The following is a 19,091-nucleotide window of genomic DNA, read 5'->3' on the forward strand; positions in this document are numbered from 1 at the left end:
GAACACTTTTAAACAGGTGAAAAAATTCTGCTTCCAAGTTTAAGTATACAGATAAAGTTTTTATAGATGACACACATATCTTCTGGCAGCAAAATCACATAATGATGGAAAGGTTTCCAAACATCTGTTTTCAAAGTGCTCTCTCCATAGCACGAGCTTCTTTCAAAAAGCGGTCGTCTTCTTGCTCATAGTTAAAACGTCACCTTCACCTTGAATTGACACATTAGGTTGGTTATTTTTTTGAAAATGTCTGTTAGTTGGCATACTCCTGACAGCTGCTTGCCATTATAGGTCAGCAAATTCAGAACACTCATATTTTTGTGAAAGAAAAACACATAATTAATCTTTAAATTTTACAATTCTTCTACATACTTTGCCGTGATAAACCAGCAAACCTCTGCATAGAACAAAAGATTTTCATTGTAAGTCCCCATGCTATTACAAATTACTGTAAACATCCTACTATTTAAAGGTCTTGTTTTCATACAATTAACCATATTGGTGACATCCTGCAGCACTGTGCACTTCTGGTTCCAACTTCCTTGTTGCTTGCCTATGCCTGATGCAGTGAATGAATTCCATGTGTGGTGCTCTCCTTGCAACCTTACCCCGGAATCTCTATTTCAGTCAAAGCAGGCACTTAAGCGGTGGTTATATTTGCATAGTTTTTCCATTAAAAAAAAAAAAAAGTTATTAAAGAAGTTATTTACTGTTAAAAATGCGCGTTTTCTGGTACATCATTCCTTAGTGACTTAGTTCTTTGTGTATTTCTTTACATTTCATTATCGACACAGAATCAATCTAGCAACTACCATAAGCTGAGCCACATTAACCACATCTATACTTTCAGCCAGCTGTATAGGAAGCCTCTCACACTGTATAATTGGTTATAATATTTATTTCTTCAAATTTTTGGCAGTGTTTTCCAGACACCATCCAACAGCATCTGCCAACAAAGAAATGCATTTTAGTTTGTCACCATTTTGTTTTCCATGCATTATTTCAGACAATTTTACTGCTGCAGGAAGATCAAGTGTTTTTTCCAATGGTATGTGGCTTTATATCTTTTGCTATTGAGAAATATTAAAAGAGGCTTCTAAAGATGTATCATTAACTTTAGCTAAATCTTGTAAAGTACTGGACTGAGTATCGCAAGACTGAAAAAAACTGTAGAGGTTTGTCTTCATGGTCCAGATGCTTAGTTTTTAAATGCCTTGCTAATTGTGATGGCTTCATATTATCAGTAGCTGGTATCTCCAGGTACAATATCCTCTTAGGGTGAGGTTCATCTTTAACAAGAGTAGATGTACATCCATATTTCAAAGAGCCTTCTTGATAAACCCAGATTTTTTTGGCCAATGTCTTGTCATATCTAATTGCCACTGATTTTACCTTGTAATGCAGCTGTCCAGGAGCTCATACTAGGAGTAGGAGAAGTATCAGCTCTGCCATGTTCTTGTTGTTCACTTGTGTGCACATTATTTGTTTTACCTTCAATCCATTATCTCTTCGCAGGATTTTTTTTAAGCCACTTGACCATTTTTGTGAGGGTTAGTTTAGTCAAAATGAGATATTATAATTCATAATTCCACCTAACCAGGCACACAAACTACACACCTTGCAATACACTGAAAATGAACAAACAAGTGAAGGTGCTATTGTGTCTGCCAACTCTCCCATATTGTGGAACACCAGATCTGCCCTCAGGACACCCGCAAACCACACATGACACAGAAGCATCTGACATACAGATCGAATGAAGATGCCAGCATCGATATGTATCCTAAACAGAGCTTAATTTTTTTTTTATTTTTCAGATAAAACATAAATCCTAATATTTTCTTCCCACACCTCAATGGATGGTCTTGCACATCCCACTTTGAAGGCCACTAATACAGAAGACATCAAAGGAGCAAAACATGTCATCAATTCCATGGCAAGTTAACTCAAATTCATAACAAAAAACCAAGATCTGCCATCTATTTCTAATCATACATTAAAAAAAATTAGTTTAGACATACTTTTGTAACTGACAAATTATCATTATTTTTACTGGGGTTTTTCCTCCTATTGTTCTACCTGTATTAATAACTATCCAAACTCAGCTACTGAAATTTGTAAATGAAGTTAATAGGTTATTGTCTAATCAGCCTTGATGCACGTTAGTTCTCCTGGGAGGGAGAAGAGAGAGCCTGCTCACATCATCATCACGATGTTTGTAATTTTCATTCAAGATCCAAAAAGCTGTCTTATTGAAAACAAACCAACAAACAAAAGTCTTCACTGCCTGATGCACACCGGATCCCACTCAATCCCAGTCAAACATGTCTTTCTTCCAGGTAAACAAAGCCTTCAGGAAGAAAAGTTCACCAAGTGACATTGTACAAAACAAAGGACCTTATCTAGAGCTTTGGACATCCATTACTCCCTGAAGGCTGGTCTGGGTATATGACAAACACTGCTGTACAATGGAAGAAGAGAAGCATAATCCAACACTTAGACCCTGAGCCTTTGATAGGAAAATTACTACCATGATGCAGCCACGTGGGCGGCAGGTGGGTACAGCATAGGACAACAATCCTATTTATCACATGTACCATTTACAGTAGTGATAAAAACAGTATTGGTGACCTCGTGTAAGGTGTTAGTACTCACTGTCATAGTCAAGAAAAGGATAGGACAAGAAGAGCCCTACTGGGAGAATAAAGACAACAAAAGAACAGTCTAGAAATTAATAAAGATTGAAGTAAATCTGCGAATTATCTATAAACATATCAGGAACATGTAGAAAACAAAAATAAAGGCTACTGAATTAGAAGAACAGTGTTAACATACATATTCCCAAAAAAATCACAGGTTTCTGGGGGGCAAGATTGCAGCAGAGAGAGTGAGCAAGCATATACTATATGAAACTAAGCAGGAATAGTAAAGAAGTCATAGAGCAGAGGGACTGACAGACTTGCACGAGGCTGGGATTACACCATCACTCTCTTGCTTTATTAGAAGTAAAATTTTCCATAAACTGAGAAAGATTTTTAAAAGTTCTTCAACTAGAAATTCTTCAAATACTAAAAACCAGCAAGTTTCAAGGACTGACAGCTTCCTGTCTCTACAAGTCAGAAGAAACTACGTCTGGCCAAAAATAACCAAAATTTCAACCAAGCAAGTCTGAACTTGGTGAAGGAAAGAATGGTATGGCAATTACACAAAGTGAAGTGATGATTTTCATTAGGAGAATTGCGAAGTTTTCACAATGAGGGTTGTCAAAAGCAAAAGCAGTATTTTCTTGATCTAGTTTGCAAGAAAGCCTATTTGAGAAAGAAAAACAGGTAGTGAAGAAGCACTGAAAGATTTTGGGTTGTCCTACATAAACAATTTTTTAATGTTTTATTTCAAATAATGCAAGCCCTAGCCATTCATGGGCAAGGGAGCACTATGACCTATGGGCACTACTTAACTGCTTTCTTGCATCATGCACACACTTTTTTTCCCCTCAGCCTTAAAGCCCTTTTTCTTGTTACTTAAAATAAATGCCCAGTTTGGCTACTGAACATGTTGATTAAGTGTTAAAACCTTTGAGGTGCTCTCTACATAACCTTAAAAAGATTACATACAGCAACATAAGAGTCACCATGTTGTAGTTACAAAATGGCTACAGGTACCACCCATAGCTCAATATGAAATGACTACATTTCTATTCAACTTCTAGGTTAAAAATTATTGGTCTAAAGGAAGTGAAGCTTTGCTTTCAGAACTATTTCACTGACACATACAAACCCACTCCCCTCAAAATTTATGGACATTAAAAATCAATTAAGAAAGAGTCTTGAGAGCCACATAAAGATATTATCATAACACTTCTGTTCAAACCATCCTCATCATACATAACTGTTACATCAACCCAGAGTACAATCTATTTATTAACACCTAAAACAGATTATGTTAAAAATTAGTATTATTTCAGCTCTATAAATTATTTCAGGTAACTACAGATCCATTAGGACAAAATAAGACCCTAGCAAAACCACAGGATGGCTGACACAGTATTCTATTGCAGAAATCAAAGGATCATTTCCTAATTGATGTGAATCAACAGTTTCACAGAAGACAACGTAGTTAACAATAAATTTAAACCTTTGTGAATAATTTTTTTCTAAATTTCAAAATGCCAACTAGGGAAGGTGCCCGCTAGACCTGTTATTTCACAACAGAGGAGTTATGGGCGATGTGATGGCTGGAGGTCATATTTGGCCCAGTGATCATGAAATGATAAAGAGTTTCCCTTCTTGGTGAAGTAGAGGGGTCAACAAAACTCCTACCTTGGACTTCTGGGGAATAGACTTTGGCCGGTTTTGAACCCTGGTTGGCAAAGTCCCTTGGGAGGGAGCTCTGAAGCGCAAAAGAGTCTAAGAAGGCTGGACATTCTTCAAGATGGAAACCTTAAAGGTGCAGAAACAGGCTGTCCCTGTGCACCAAAAGACAAATCACAGGGGAAGAAGACTAGTCTTGTTGAACAGAGAATTTTGATGGAACTCTGGAAAAAGAAGAGAGTTTATCAACTTTGGAAGAAGGGGCAGGCAACTCAGGAGGACTACAAGGACATCATGAGGTTATGCAGGGAGAAAATTATAAGGGCCAAAGCCCATCTAAAACTTAACTGGCTACTGCCATAAAATTCAATTAAAAAAAAAAATATGTTTCATCATTTATCAGCAGTCCTGGCTCACTGGGAGGTCCTAGTCGACTGAAGGTCAGCAAATGTGACACCCTTTTACAAGAAAGGTGGGAAGGAAGATCCAGGGAACTATAGGCCTCTCAGTCTAACCTCAGTGCCGAGGAAGGTTACAGAGCAGATCATCTGGAGTGCCATCACATGGCATCTACAGGACACTCAAGTGATTGGGCCCAATCAGCATGGTCCTGCTTGACTAACATCATCTCCTGTGACAAGGTGACCTCATTAATGGATGATGGAAAGGCTGTGGATGTTGTTTAGCTGGACTTCAGTAAAGCATCTGCCACTGTTTCCCATGGCATTCTTCTGGAGAAACTGGCTGCTCATGGCTTGGATGGGCATACTCTTTTCTGGGTAAAAAACTGGCTGGGTGGCCAGGCTCAAAGACTTGTGGTGGAGTTAAATCCAGTTGGCGGCAGTTACAAGAACCTGGGAGTGTTGTCTGACAGGCAGCTGAATATGAGCCAACAGTGTGCCCAGGTGGCCAAAAAGGCCAACAGCATCCTGGCTTGTATCAGAAATAGCATGGTCAGCAGGACTAGGAAAGTAATCATACCCCTGTACTTGGCACTAGTGAGGCTGCACCCCAAATCCTGTGTTCAGTTTTGGGCTCCTCACTACAAGAGAAACATTGAGGTGCTGGAGAGAGTTCAGAGAAGGGCAATGAAGCTGCTGAAGGGTCTGGAGCACAAGTCTTATAAGGAGCAGGTAAAGGATGAGGGTTTGTTTAGCCTGGAGAAAAGGATGCTTGTGGGGACCTTATCACTCTCTACAACTACCTGAAAGGGGTTGTAGTGTGGTAGGTGTCCGTCTCTTCTACCATGTATCAAGAGACAGAAAAAGAGGAAATGGCCTCAAGTTGCACCAGGAGATTGGATATTGGGAAAAGCTTCTCCACTCAAAGGGTTGTCAAACAGACTGCTCAGGGAAATGGCTGAATCACCACCTCTGGAGGTATTTAAAAGACATGTAGATGTGTCATGAACATGGTTTAGTGGTGGACTTGGTAGTGCTAGGTTAACAGTTGGATATGATGATCTTAAAGGTCTTTCCCAACCTAAACAAGTCTATGATTCTGTAATACCAAATCACAAAGTCACAGAATGGTTGAGGTTGGAGGAGACCTCTGGAGGTTGTCTGGTTCAACATCCCTGCTCAAGCAGGGCCACCTAGAGCCAGTTATCCATGGTTATGTCCAGACGTCTTTCAAATATCTCCAAGGTGGAAGACTCCACAACCTACCTGGGCAAGCTGTGCCAGTGTTCAGTCAACCTCACAATGAAAAAGTGCTTCCTGATGTTCAGAGGGAATCTCCTGTGTTTCAGTTTGTGCCCATTGCTGCTGGTCACTGGGTACCACTGAAAAGAGTCCAGATCTGTCCTTTTTGCACCTACCCTTCAGGTATTTATATACATTGATGAGGTCCCTCTGAGTTTTCTCCAGGCTGAACTCTCCAGTTCCAGCTCTCTCAGCATTTCCTCAGAGGTGCTGGCCTCTTCATGGCCACTCGTTGAACTCTCTCCAATATGTCCATGTCCCTCTTGTACTGAGGAGCCCAGCACTGGGCACAGGACTCCAGATGTGGCTTCACCAGCATTGAATAAGAGGGAAGGAACACCTCCCTTACCATGCTGACAATTCTTTGTCTAATGCAGCCCAAGACATCACTTGTCTTCTTTGCCCCAAAGTCACATTGCTGATCTATGTTCAGCTTGGTGACCACCAGAACCCCCAGGTCCTTTTCTGCCAGCAGAATGTCTTGCTTCTTCCTGTTTAAGCTAAAAAGCACCACCAAAACCATTTTCAACTGACAATATCCTTCAGTCCTTTACCTATGAGTAGCTCACAAGCATTCTTCAAATAAAGGACTTACTTGAGGCTGAGAGAACTGAAAAAGGACCCAACAAAAATGTTAAGTAGTAAATCCAACTCTGACACAACAAAGAAGAATAAAGCTATGAGAAAGTCCTCATACTTTCTGCTATCATCAACATACTTTTTGGAGTGAATCTTCAGACCAGCCAAAAAAGTAAGGGAGAGAGTAGCATTTAATTTTTTGTGTTTTCACCAAGTCCACAGCACATACTCATGTGTCTAGATATACCAGTGGCTTCATTAGGATCTGTTTTGACATTACAAGCATTTCAGCTTCAGCAGTCTCTTCCTCAGGGTCTATAAAGCCTTGTCAGCAAGGCAAGGCATTATTTCTTCCTGACAACTAACAGCTTCTCCAGAGATACTTTAACATCCATGATACACTGAAAATATTTTGTAACTAAGTTCCTAGTTGCCAGCCCTACAGACCTGACCTGGAAAGCAAACTGCCATTCTTGTTAAATCACAGAACATCTGAGATTGAAGAGACTCAGGGGAATCATTGAGTCCAACTCCTGATTCCACAAAGGGCAACCTAAACATTAAATTACGTATTTAAGACCGTTGTCTGAACAGGTCTTGAACTGGAAGCACTGGTCAGCTCCCAGAGGTATAATATGACTGGTATTAGAGAGACTTGGTGGAATGAGTCCAGCGACTGGAGTGCTACAGGCTGTCCAGGAGGGATACCCATGGCAGGTGAGGTGGAGAAGCTGCACTGTATGTAAGGGGGGAATTGATTGAACAGCCCTTACCGTTAGTGATGATGTGGCTGAGAGCATCTGGGTAAGGATTAGGGGAATGGAAAACAAAGGAGATGTAGTGAGTGTCTACCACCAATTGGCCAGCCAAGATCTAAGCACTGATGAGTTATTCTATAAGCAATCAGGAGAAAACTCTGGATCAGCAGCCCTTGTCCTTATTGGAGATTTCAGCTTCCCAGACATCAACTGAAAGTATCATACTGTGATGACCAGTAAGTCTGGGAAATCCTTGGAGTTTATGGAAGCTAACTTCTTGCCACAAGTACTCAGTGAGCCAACTAGGAGACATGCTCCTAGACTTGTTACTAGTGCACAGAGAAGGATTCATGGGAAATGTGATGGTAGATGGCTGTCTTGGGCACAGTGATCACAAAATGGTCAAGTTTAAAATTTTTTCTATAATGAGAAAAAAAGGTCAGCAGAGTTTCTACCCTGAATTTCAAGAGAGCAAACGTTATGTTATTCAGGGAGCTATTTGGCAAGTACCCTGGGAATCTCCTTTTGAGGACTTAGGAGTCCACAAGTGCTGGCCAGTTTTTCAGAAACACCTTTTAAAACCACAGGAGCAGGCAATTCCACTACACTGTATGTCAAGTAAGCAGAGCAGAAGACTAGCTTGGCTGAATAGGGAACTCCTCGTGGAGCCCAAGAGGAAAAAGAAATTGTACAATCTCTGGAATCAAGGTCAGGCTTCGCAGGAAGATTAGAGAGCTGTGGTTCATTTATGCTGGGAGAAGACACAAATGGCCAAAGCTCAATCAGTTTTGGAACTGGCCAGTGCTGTATCAGATAACAAGAATGTCTATTTTAAGTACATTAATAGTAAGAAGAGGTCTAAAGAAAACACTGGACCAATACTTGTTGAAGATGGCCAACCTATATGCACTTCCTAGCCCTTCACCCCAGAAAATAAATCTTTGTTCATTCATATTGTCATGGAGAGCAAGCTACATAAAAAAAATACTTCATTTTCTGGTTGGGTTTGGTTTTGGTTTTTTGTTGTTATTAATTCTTTGGTTTTGGGGAGTTTTTTGGTTGTTGTTTTGCATTTTGTTGTTGTTTTTCATACACATTCCCTGACCATCGTTTCCAATGCTGCACTATTGACCCATGCACATCTACAACATATTGCCAGCCTCATATTAGGGTCTAAGAAAAAAAAATATGGCACAGCTACAAAAGTTTAAAAAAAATATTTATCAGAGTGTTATGCAGGAGGTACAAGTGGCTGCAGCGTGAACTCGAGCTGCCCATGCTGCCTGGCTCAGAAGCTACACAATCACCACAGACACAGCTCTGAATCAGTCTGAGCTGGAACTCTGCATAGTGGTTTTTTACTACAAGAAAGAAAGACCTAGAACAGCAGAAGGAGAAGAGGATTGTGATGATATAAGAAGAATTTGCATGAGGCCTAGTACTACTGCTCACAGAGTAACCCATCAGCAAAATATTTAGGGTACACATTGCTCATGAATCTTACTCATGATGACACTTCTAGGGCCTACCACAATATCAAATAATGAAACATATCACAATGCCTTCTCCGTGTATTACGGATAGTATCACATGCACAGAGAAAAAAAATGGAGTAAACAACTTCCAAGTTGCTTGAACAGAACGATGGTAGTTAAAGGCTGACAGTCCAAGATACATGTCTAGAAATCAGGGAAGACTATTTTCTCCCTCATTTTAATATTCAATTGAATAGCCTTCATGTCTGCCAGAATACATAACATGCCAGTACACACTAGTCTTTACCCTCTCTAGATTGACTTCTGCTATGGATAATCCTAATGGTTGGTATAAATTACTGTTTATCATACTTGGATCGAGAGCAATGTAAAGTAACATACTAAGATATGTCTCTAAAATACAGGCAGATTTTAGTATACCTACACTTCAAAAAGAAAACCTTACTATACTTTCATGTAGGCGCTTACATATCAAACATTATTTCTACGTTAACAATATGGAAGATGGAGAAATACTGGCTTCAGAACAGGCAGGCAGCATAAGCACACACCAAGAGTGCCCAGATAGCTTATAAAATCCACTCACAAGAATTCATGCCTGTCATCAGCACCTTATTAGTCACAATAGCCATGACTACATTAAGCACAACTCTGCTGCAGTCACAGCAAAATTAATACACTGACAAATTCAAAAGGAATATAAAACAACACTAAAGATATTAACCAAGAGTGCTGTTTCTGTTACACCTTTCCGCTTGTTTTCATGGGGATATGAAGAAACCATGAGTAAAGAATACCAATAATGGGAAATACATTAATACTGTCTAACAAAATAGTCTCCCAGTCTCATCACTGTTCTGATAAGTCAGTAGAAGATGACATTTCAAAGAAAAGGGGAAGAAAAAACTATTATATTCAGTGTTATGGGCTAAAGCGGTAGAAAGGGCCTTTGCACATTTTTCATCAGTAAGAGGTTTGACGTGATCCACCTCTCCTCAGTAACTATCTCAAAAAATAGCTCAAAGAGGTATAAGTAGAATTCACTGCATGTTCTCACTCTCTTTTCTCTGAATATTTGCTTTTTAAAATGTGCTATGAAAGCCTCTTTCCAGCTGTCAATCTCAGCAGTGTTACAACACTAAAACATGTCTGTCCTAATTCAAATCACAGACTGCACTGAACTTACCTATTACTACCTGAGAGCACTCACCCAAGCACTGTCACTTATTTTTTAAAAAAATATCCCTTCTGTCTCTACAGTGCTCAAGAATTCAACCTGATCCTTAATAAGGCTCCCAGGTGATAAATAATTCTCACCTCTTAAAACAAAGAGCTACCTGATTCTACTAATTATTTTTCAATACAATTCTAACCTGGATTAATCAGATTCCAGAATTTAACTACACAAAAATGACAAGTTGAACACATGAAAATTAATAACACGAGTCTTAACAGAAAAGCCCAACGCTTGACTTCTCAAGAATCAATATTGGACCACATCAATACATTCTGTATTAACTCAATGTTACAAATGAGTCAATGGGCTCTAAGAAAACTACTTAAATTTTGCAGTAAAACAGTGCTTGAAATATCAGTTATTTTAATTTCGGTGAACAAATTGAGTTCATGAGAAATGCAGATACCCTCACAAGGATCAGCATCCTTTCTGGTGAAAAGCTAAAGACTAAATTATACAACGTAAAATCAATAACAGCTAATGCTTGAGAGCAACAGTGCCTTGAAACCAAGTGACTACAAAAACAGCACAGAAAAGATCATCCAACCTTTTCAGAATTATTCCCTTATTCATGCTGATTTTCAAGGAACTTTTGAGGGCAATACTAGAGACAGAAGAAGAAAGAGACAAACATCTCTAGCATCCTTTACCCATATAACTTCCATTTGCATTACATGGTCAACACACAGGTCTTCCAGCTTGAAGAGTATTAAGAATCCTTAGTCGTTCTCTCATTCTTCAATATAAATTGGTCAATCCTTGCTGTTCTCTTTTGCACCTTCTCCAGTTCTACTACCTACCTTTTGAGACAGGGTGGACAGTGGAAAAGATGAAAAAATGAACAGAGCATTCCCTCAAGACAGGAATGCACTGTGGATATAAACAGTGGCATCATGACGTTGTCTGTTTTATTCTTTATTCTACTCCTACATCTTCTACACCAATCTTTGAAAACATCAGCTTTTAAGCTGGGCGAAGTGTCAATAAACATCTGGAAAAGTGTTCTTTCTTCCTCTCTATTAACAGGGAGAGATTGAAACACAAAGTTTTAAGCATGTAGGAGAATAAGCCCAAAGTGTACATCTCTGCTAATACAGATTTATTTTAATTTCTTTTGGCCTTCCAAGCTTTGAAATTGAAGCAACCAGCATAACAGATTTACTCAAAATAGACAAAAAACATCAACCAACTCTGAAAACAAGCTGTGCCTAGTAGTTAAAAAAACACACCAAAAAAACACATAAAAAAACAAGAAAGGCTGAGAAAGGCTGTAGTGAGCTGTGTACACTAACTTGCTCATAAGTATTTAAACATCAAGTTTAGGCACTGAAGTACAATTAAAATTCCTATTACTTAACAAAGGATTTTCTCCTTGTCTGTATAGCAATCTATTCCTTATTTTGAATCATACATCAGCCGATCCCAACTGAATCTTGTAAGAATTACTTCTTGATAGACTACCCTACTCAACTTTTCTAAGCGTGGTCTAACATCTCCTTGTTTAGCTGTGTAACAGAGGGTTAAAAGCATAAGCTGAAATTTACTAATTCTAGTCAATGTTCTGTTGTTCTCTGCTGGAGGCCTCTTCTCCCTTCTTTTCATGCTAAAAAATCCCAACATTTTCCATTTTATTTGCACGGGAGCAGTACTATTCTAATAGTTTACTCCTAAATCAGTTATTTTTTCCTGATGAAAGATGGAATACAAACAACAAATAAACACAACAGTCCATTTGTAAAAGAGCTGAAGTTAGGAGGTTTCCACATAGTACCAGAACCACTTGTCATACAATGGCAACATTTAGCAGTTTTCAAATTCACTTAGGCAATTTATATAAAAATAGCAAGCAAGCTATTATGTTATATTCTTAATACATTCCAACAATTTTTTTTATTCCATTCCTAATGGGACATTTTCATAGAGTAATTCACAATTATGTTGGGCTCTTATTACCAAATACTTAATTTACAGCCCATTTTGATGAATAGTTCTAGTTACTCCTTCCAATATGCTTTAGAACTCCTGTGTAAACAATAAAATGTACCCATTACCAAATACTAAACTAGCCCCTGTTATGTCTCGCTGAAGTTTCCACCTCCATTACTCAATAGTTTCTCCACCTACAGATTTTGCCAGTTCATTAGTAGTTTGTAATATGACAAAAAGACTGCTAAGACCCCAACTAGTTTTCTTCCCATAGCTATTCCCTTAACAATACTCACTATCCCATGACAACATAGCTTTGTCAGCAATCTCTGACAAGGCATTGAGTCAGAGATTTATTTTATTTTTGAAATGACACACAATTTTCAGTCTTCCATCATATTTTTCAATACTAATTTATTTTTTCCTGCCCTTGTAACTTGCATCCAGAATGCAAAATACACTTTTTTATTTCATTTTTTCGAACACAAAATCTTTCCAGCTACTACAATAAGACAGTGACCATTTTTAAAAAGATAACAGTGTAAGAAGGTAGCTGGAAGTAGAAAACAAAGTGCCAAGAATGAAGGGAACTGGAATTTTAGAAAAAGCAGCTTACACACTTCCAACCTGAGATGAAGAGAAAAGGGAAGATTTGCAATCCTGTTACTTTTCATCTTCTATTTAGCTTCCCTTAAGCACTTATTTTGCTTTTCAACTGTTTTGTTTACATAGAGATACTTTAATGTCACTGTGTATATGGGAAAATGAAAGAGTGCTAATTCAAATATATCAGTTAGTAAAAACAAGGTCAGTTTTTAAGATGACTGTACCTTGATCTGTTCAGCAGTTTTAGTTCAAGCTTACAAACAACAACAACAACTTACTGAATTTCTCAAGAACTAGCAGAGCTCTGTGTTTCAAAACTAGAGATGTGTTCTTTTTTCTCAGTTCTGATGCCCAAGTATATTGTGCAATTCTACAGATTATGAATTTTGCCTTCCCTGTTTACTTTTCCCTATTCTAAAACTACTACTCCTTTCATTTGATTTACACTGAGAAATCACTAGCTATCTTGAAATGCACAAACTATCCAAAGTTCTCTCATACTTTTCACTCACCTACGAGCAACACATAAAAGGACTCTTATGCTAATCTCCTGCTCCATTTAAATGCTTATAACAAAAAAATCTTAGTTAGAAACCCAGTAACTAGAAACAACCACAGAGCACACTCTCTATGCTTCTGTCTGTACTCACAGCAGCACAGACAAGAGCTCTCTTCTGCCCACTTCAGGCTGCAAGGTGAAGATACTTAAATGTGTAAAACAAAATTATTTTGCTTTTTTTTTTAAATGTGACATCCTCTTCTCATAATTTTTTAAATTGTTTTCTTCCATCTCCACAATGATTTTCTAAAAACCTTAACAGAGAAAAGTAGATGGAGTAATTCTGTGTCAGTTAGAAATACATTTGTATTCTCAATACCATTTAGACCTAAGAAAAATCAAGAGAATGTCCTACTTTGTTTTCAGTAACAGACATTTATATTTGAAAGAATTATTCTGAAGTGATTTGAACCAATGAATAATTCCTTGTGTCAGACATCAGAGGCTGAATTTCACTACAAAATACTACTGGCTGTACCAGTTACATCACTTCAAGTTAACATCCTTAAACAGTGAAGATGTTAAGAAATCTTCAGGTTTTGAAACAGTTACATTTAAGTGTGCTCAGACTCCAGTCACTTAAAGCAGAACATAAACATCTCTAACATATTCCAGCAAAAAGAAAAAAAGTGAATAATAAAAAAGTTTCAAAAGCCCAAGAATGTAATCTGCCTTTTAAAACATATGCTGCACTCCAATTTTTATAAAAGACCTTATTTTAGACAAAAGCCATTATAAAGTAACACAACTAGCTACGTAAATTTTAGCTTATTCTTTTAAGTCAGTAGAACTTACAAGTTAAATTCAAATCCATATTCTCTTTAAACAGGATTTTGAAAGTACTTTTTTGACAAGACTGAACTATCAAACTATACATTAGATTACAAACTTAAAAAACCCTCAACATTGACTAAGAGGAGAGGGAATTAAAATAAAAAAAAAAAAAGGTCCGTTTGCCATACATCTGCTGTATCAAAACCACAGCAGTATAAAGTCATGCAAACCTGCAATGATTAATTGCTTCATACTACATACCTGCATAGTAGCTACTAAGGCTGACATGTAACATGAGGATAAAGGTTTCCCTGAAACGCTAAGAAATTTAAAATCAACACACTGCAGCCTCACAGGTAAATAATTCTGATATACTGTAATTCTGACAGCTTCCCTAGCATCTCTGGTGTTCCTCTGTAGAGCAACACTATAGTTGCAAAACAGAGCTAAACTTCAGCATGCTTCGGGTTAAACTATCAGGTCCTCAAACACAGCTAAAACATACCCAAGAAGCATTTAATTTTTCATTTACAGAAAACAATTAAAAACAAAAACTCCCTCTTAAAAGGTATTGTAGTAAATCTTCAGCAAAAACCATGCCATGTCACTGTTCTATAGGAAAAAACAAGAGAGTGCACCACTCACAAGATCTGATATTTTCTACAAGCCTTTGGAATGCCTCTTCTGGACACTCCAACTCCTGCTGATGAGGAAGAGGAGACTTCTCTCTATAGCCATATAATTTTCCTTCAAGTAAAGAGAGGTGAGACCTCTGATACTTCCAATGGTCCTTACCTGTAACTATTTTATGTCACTACAGAAGATCAGCAAATTATGATAAATCTGAACTGACACCTACAGAGAAAGGAACTGGCCTCATGATGCAACAAAAACAAACTTTTAAAGAAGGACTGGGGTGTAACCAGCTTCTAACATCTGCATTGGTACATATACCAAAGCAATATCGAAGAATCCCACTACACATTGCCTCACCCAGTATTCAAAGAAAGAGTTTGGCAGTTCTAGTTAACAAGTTTAATTAGTACAGCAAAAACGACAGGATTTTGATTAATTCAACACTACCATAGAAACTGAGGAACCCTGCCCCAATTTACGTACTTTCACACAGGAAGGCACACAGCAGCTGCTTTTCTGATGACTTTGAGTTTTATGCAATTGATGCAGAGCTAGAAAGCCTTCTTTTTTTTCTTTTTTTTTTAATTGAAGTGAAGATTACACTGTGCAGAAGAGCAGTACTAACCTAGTTTAAAAGATAGGACATGTTTATCAGTAACTTCACTCCTTCTGCTCAGTTTTTATGAAGAAAGTCTTTCTGACCAAGTCAAAAATAACTTCCAAGAATCTTTAAAGCACAGTTTGCAGGAAGCTTTTTTTTTTTTTTTGCCTATCACTCCATCCACTCCTTCTCTAAGCCTTTTCACTTAATTATCTACTTTTCAGCTAACTAAATTCTAGGATGAACTTGGCTTGGGGGTCGGGGGGGAATTTAGGTTGTGTTTCTTTAGAGCTATCAATGAGTGTTTGCTCTAAGTGCATAAATACTAGTCATTTCCAAGTAATAAACATAGCTTGGGTCATTATTTTTTTATTACAGTATCTTAGTTTTCAAATCCAGCGTTTTAATGCCATAGGAATACTGAAGCATGAATGAACCGAATGCAATACCAACTTCCTCTCATAGATCCTTACCCCCGACTTCTTTGTATCCAAAGACCAGGTGAAATCTCTTTCACCACACACATTCTTCTAAGAGAAAACACAGGAAACTGAGTAGAAATTCCAACTTATCACAATTTCCAGCTTAGCAAAATTTCCAACTTTATATGGCAAGATAAGAAGGAAAATGAAAAGCAATAAAACTAGCAGTGCTTTTACAACTCTAAATTTTTTCTCAAAAGGATGAAAAAAGCGATTTTTTTTAATGTAAAATTTCTTCAATCTTTATTAGTATTAAAATCAATGAGAATAATTCAGTTTATACCTTGATCAACATGGACATAGATAAAGCAGCATACAAAAATGAAAGAAACACCAAATAGCCCAAATTAGTGAAGGATTATCAAAGCCCACCAGTACTCAGTTTGCTCCTATATCACAATGGGATCAAACCAGAATACAAATTTTAAGGGGACAGTCTAATTACTACAACTATACTGTGTTTCACATATATGACCAAATATAACCCAGACACCTGTACTCAGTATCATCTAGCAAGCCAATGTTATTAAACTTGCATAACCTGGGGTTTCTTTAATGCAAAATATTCTGATGATTTTCTACAGGACACAGGTGCCATGTGAAAATAAAACTGAAATATGAAAAGCTCTTTTTATAGTTTCACCCAAACATCGAAGAGCTTCCATTAAAATGATTAGTGTTAAGTCCTTTTCTCTCTTAGATGTACAGTTTAAACATTTATAGATCTGGAAGCAGCGCTAGATTATCCTAGTTAAACTGGGATGGGAATTGGTATTGTTCAAAAAAAAAAAAAAAGACATCACAAATAAAAACAAGTAAATAAACACTTCCACTGAGTTGTAATATTTTGCCACAATATAAACAAAGATAAATTACATAAATAGGTCTTTCGAGGTCTTGAATTCACATCCTGCTCAGCAAAACACATATTAAGGGGACCCAGACAGACTAGCAGACACGTATAACTTGAGCAACAACCGTAACGACTTCCCAGCCTGCTGTGCTCCCCCTCCTCTTGAGAGAAGGCACACTGCACATATTGTGAGGGGTGACAGCAGCTCATTGTAGTGAGGAAACGGCTCTTCACCTCCTCCCTCTCCAGTTTCACCAAAGGAAGGTGAACTGAAACGTAACAATATCCTTCTCCTCTGCTTTGATCCCCCAGATAACCAAGCAAGGGCCGGCCCTGGAACTGCCTCCCTGACTCCCAGTCACTAATGCCTCTTGCAATCCACTCAGCATTGACACAGGTCAGGACTCAGCTCTCAGCCACCCTCACTCGAAAGGCCGCAGACAGGAATAAACAAGGTTATTCGCCTGACACTGGACACCAGCGACACTCGCCCTCTCCTTCAACCCCGTCCCGCACCTCCACGGGCTCTCCCAAGTCCCGACACCCCCTCCCCGTGCCAGGTGTGGGCCGAGAGGCCCTCAGCCCTGTCCAGACATGAGCCAGGGAGGGAGACGGCAGGGAAACCCAGCAATCCTCCCGTCACCAAACGGGGACAGCGAAAGGGGAGAAGCAACAGCCGCCATCCCCTACAGCAGGGCCCAGGGGGTGCAACGAGCTGAACTGCTGGAGAGACCGAGACCTTCCTATAGCTCCCTTCGCCATTTTAGCCCCCACGCCCATTCCCCTCCTCCCCGCCCCTCAGTGACAGGGTCAGCTCGCACCGGTCCAGAGCCCACCCCCCTGCCCTCGCCGCCCCCGCTTCCCCACGACAGAGCGGCGGCGAAGAGGGAGAAAAACGGTCGCCGTTTTCTCCTCAGGCCGGTCGGGCTCTGCCGGGCCAGACCGCAAAGCGAGACGGCTGCGGCACAGCCTGTTTTGTTTCCTTACCGTGGCTCGCAGCCTCACAGCTGCTGCCGCCTCCTTCTCCTTCCTCCCACCTTTTTCTTCTTTTTCTCCTCCTCCTCGCCGCCGCGGCGGCTCCTCACCCCTCCGCGCCGCGCTCCGCCGCCGCCGCCGCCGCGTAGAATGATGCCATCTCACAGCGGCATCGGCGGCTCCGGCACGACAATCCCCCTCCCGCTGCTCCTGCTGCTCCCGCTGCTGCTGCTGCTGCCGCTGCCGCCGCTCCCGCCGCCGCCGCGCGCCCCCAACGGCCGTGCCAGCCTCGCTCGCGCGCGCGCCCCGGGCACGGGGAGCAGGAACTTGTGGAGCTGCTGCTGCTGCTGCTGCCGTCGCCGCCGCCCGGGCGGGAGGGCCCAGTCGGAGCCAGGCAGTGCGCAGCGGCGGTGGGAGGGAGAGGGGGAGCCTGAACCGACGCTCTTCAAAGGGGACAGGGCTTATTCCTAAGCGCCTGCCCCGGGTTGAACCAACTCGGGAGTTGTGGCGGGGAGAAGAGCTGAGCGGACTGAATCAACCTCTGCGGAGGAAGGGGAGGAGGGGCCGGGCCCAGCGCTGAGGCGCCGGCCGTAGGGGAGAGCGTGCGTGGGCAGGATAAGGGAGGCTTGTGTCAGTCACTGCCCACCCGAGAAAGCTGCTCCACGGCCGAGGCGCCGGCAGCCAGCACACCCGGGTGGTGTGCACGCGATAAAGGCGGGGGGTGTCTCCTCCAGCCGCCTCCCTCCCTGGCTGCGCAGGCAGGGAGGGCTCCTGTCGGCAGAGTCCGCCGCCGCCCTGACAGTCGCCCCGTTCCGGAGCCATGGGGGCTGTGCCGCTGGTCCCCTTCGCTGCTGTCTGATCTCTCTCCCAGAGTAACTTCTGCTGTCCCGCACTTTGGGGGACACACGGAGATGGGGCAGAGGCAGGTCCCCGCGGCGGCGGTGGAGCAGCTGACGGGGACGGGCGGCAGCCCGGCCGCCTCTGCAGCGCCGGGTCCTCCGCACCAACACCTGCCCCGCCGCGGGCAGGGGGCTGCGTGTCGTTACCCACCCTTAAAAAGGGCATTGGCGTTCCGTCCAGACTGACGTACCAAAAGTACTTGTATGCACAAACGTGAGGATTAAGTTGTGCCTTACGTTGAAGACTAATGAAGCTTTGGCTTCTTACCATCCAATATAATGCTATGGAGGCAGCAGTAGCAAGAGCTTTTGTGCATAAACAAGGCCTTTGAGTGCTTGTCTCAAAGTCCAGCGCCACTGTTAATTGAAAGGAACAAAAGCTTACAATATGAGACCCTGAAGCAACTTCCAGCAAAGTCTGGTATTTTGTTGTTTTTAAAAAACAACATGAGGGCCAGCAGTCTGATTTAGGCATGTAAATTCCTTCAGGAAAACAAAGGAAGCTCTTAAAAGCACTGCTTTCCAACCTATTCTTCATAGAAAACCTATTGGAAAACTACAAGTTTGGAAAAGAAAGAAATATTATATGTAGTTCAAAAGTATTTTAGATTAGACTTTTCTGAAAGAAAACAATACTAGTCTTCTCTTAGCTGGTAATGCTAGTACAAGTGCCTGAAAACTCTGTTAGTTTGAGTAT

General features: G+C 40.6%; 1 protein-coding gene across 5 annotated transcripts in view; it reads right to left on the bottom strand.

The window, feature by feature from the left end:
• WWP1 (WW domain containing E3 ubiquitin protein ligase 1) overlaps positions 1–17,925 on the bottom strand; it is a 56,921-nt gene extending 38,996 nt beyond the window's left edge. For all 5 annotated transcript variants that reach the window (XM_080364360.1, XM_080364357.1, XM_080364358.1 and 2 more), the window contains exon 1: positions 17,508–17,925. The gene's annotated coding sequence lies outside the window, so the exon portion shown is untranslated. The remainder of the gene's footprint in view (positions 1–17,507) is intronic.
• Between the last annotated feature and the right edge of the window lie 1,166 nt (positions 17,926–19,091).

This window comes from Nesoenas mayeri, assembly GCF_963082525.1.
Source record: "Nesoenas mayeri genome assembly, chromosome: 2".
Taxonomy (NCBI): Eukaryota; Metazoa; Chordata; class Aves; order Columbiformes; family Columbidae; genus Nesoenas; species Nesoenas mayeri.